This window comes from Haplochromis burtoni, unplaced genomic scaffold, assembly GCF_018398535.1.
Source record: "Haplochromis burtoni strain Fernald_Lab_line unplaced genomic scaffold, NCSU_Asbu1 Contig_185, whole genome shotgun sequence".
Classification (NCBI taxonomy): Eukaryota; Metazoa; Chordata; class Actinopteri; order Cichliformes; family Cichlidae; genus Haplochromis; species Haplochromis burtoni.
The window spans coordinates 931,948-934,604 of NW_024582546.1; positions in this window are offsets into that span (position 1 = coordinate 931,948).

Here is a 2,657-nt window from a genome sequence, read left to right on the forward strand (position 1 = left end):
CAATGGGAGAAAATCCAGGCTGATGCGGAGGACAAATGAGAAGGGGGAAGAATGAAGAAAAGAGTGCTTTTCACCACCACTGGTGTGAAATAGAAGTGGGGCAGGGAGATGGGCCGAGCGGGAAGACACATGAAGCACGGTGTGTGGACAGTGCTGCAGGTGTTTCACTCCAAGGATTCAGGATTCAGCAGTGAGGGTGTTCAAATCAATAGCTGCGACATTTGGGCAACATTTGCTTCGTTGCTTGGAAGCTTCACACTTTCATTGCCCTTTTTTTTTCTTTCAAATTATATTTTCTACCGATCTGTAAAGCCTTGTTGAAATATGAAAAAAGTGACACAAGTTTCCTCTTTTTGGAGCTTTTGTGAAAACTGCATCGCTGCTGATATTAGCACAGTGACTTTCCATTGGCTTCTTCTAAACTCAGCATGATTCACCGGCTGCATGCAGCACAGAGGAAGCCCCTTTAACATGGTGGTCCCCTCTCAGAGAAACTCATTTGCTCTTCGACGTACTCAGTAACTTTCCTCTAGCTGAAAAAAACGTACTCTCCATCCTAACTGAGCTCCATAATGAAACATATAAACTTCTTTCCGCAAACAAAAACATGGGAAAATCCAATGTCGTGCGTGCCTACGTGGAGGACCCCTTATTTGCCCACATGGAGGTAAAAATGGAAAAATCAAGTAGCAGGCTGGACAAACTGTGAGCGTGAATATGTTAGTGCTCCTCGGGTTCTATTTGCAAAGCTGCAGGTGGATGCCTGAATGACACGATGCTGTTTGTGTTGGCTCGGCCCCTAGCTGCACTTTGTGGATGTGACCTACCTGCTTGATTTTTTATTTTTTTTAATGTAAAAAGGCAATCTGGAAAGAATGACAAGCACGGGAGCCACCGTGCATTTGTGTGGTGGACAGAAATCTCTGTAATATTTGGAGGTATTTCTTAAATAGAGACATCTGTGGTGCCGCAGATACACGTCTGATTCTTGAGATGTACTTACCTCTTAACTTAAAAGTGAATTCTGAGGCAGTATTCATGTGTTAAACAACTGAATCTGTGTTCTATCACAGTTACAGACTTTTATTCAGTAGCGGATGCTGATTACACAAAACTCTTCATTTGGTCCTCTTGTAATGGATTTTTATATGTGGCAACATTTTTAGATGTTTTCATCATTTCAACTGGATTGTTGCACTGAAAATGTCAGAGTCCTCTGAGGGAAGCTAACATCTGCATATGCAGTACATTTTAGAAAAAAAATGTGAAAATCTTTTTCAATTATAAATTTCGTTTATACAGCGCCAAATTACAACAACAGTCGCCTCAAGGCGCTTTAGAGTGTAAGGTAGACTTTAAAGTATACATACAGAGAAAACCCCAACAATCATACGACACCCTATGAGGAAGCACTTTGGTGACAGTGGGAAGGAAAAACTCCCTTTTAACAGGAAGAAACCTCCAGCAGATCCAGGCTCAGGGAGGGGCGGGGCCATCTGCTGTGATTGGTTGGGGTGAGAGAAGGAAGACAGGATAAAGACATGCTGTGGAAGCTGTTTGTAAAGTACACTTTTCTACCACTCCACACTATTACATCCCTCAGGTATACAGATTACTTATAGATGCACATAGCCTGTTCAGTCCAAGTGTGCAATACTTTTAAATCCCAGTCTTATAATATATATATTTTCAAGATTTGTGTCATTAAATATCATAATAAAAAACAAAAAAAGAGTCTTTAATCTTGAATCTAGAACTGCAGATGACAAAAATGCATACATGCAATATGTGTCCCTGCCTGACGTTCTTTTGTTGTTTGTGTGTTAACTAGCTGCCCCACTAACTTTCATGGCTACATGTTGTTAGTTGAGTTTATGAACTGGACGTTGTCATCTTATTATATTTCTCCAATAAATCAATGAATCTCTGTAAACATGTCCACCTGTTCATCTAATTTTCTTCAAAGCTTCCGTGGACATTATCTCACAACCTCCTTGCGTGATTTGAGCTTTGGATAGCAGCAAAAGCCAGTATGGCGGGAAGTTATAAAAAAGCTAGTAATTCTAGCTTCAGCCGAGATAACTGTGTTTCACACACACTGTTTAAAGGGGTTACAAAAATAGAAAGAAAACAAGGAAATAAAACAGCACACATGTTTAAAAGTCCATAACCAAAGTCATTTTTTTCTGTTGAATTACTATAACTAGGCTTTACAATGTAGTACAGAACATGTAATAATAATAATAATAATAATAATAATAATAATATAATCACATCGCAAAAAGTATTTTACAGAGTAACATAACATAGCATGAAGTGAAATAAACAAACTCCTTTTCCCAGTGTTGTTATTAACACTGAGAGTCCCTGTGTTAAATACGAGGATAGTATTTAATTCAGCACTGCTACATTGCCCTCCAATAAACATTAATGTCTGTTTTTCATGGCATGGGTCATAGGATTATATCCTTTATGATACTACTTAAACGTACAAATGATGTAAGCATTAAAACAGCTATAGAGACTAGGATTGGTATACTGAAAGCCAAATTAAAAGCTGTGCTCTTTTTTTCCTGAGTCGATAATTCCCTGAAGTGTACATTTCCACCAGCGCGGTTTAACTCCTTCTCGCTAGGGGGCGATAGTTTAAAACCAGG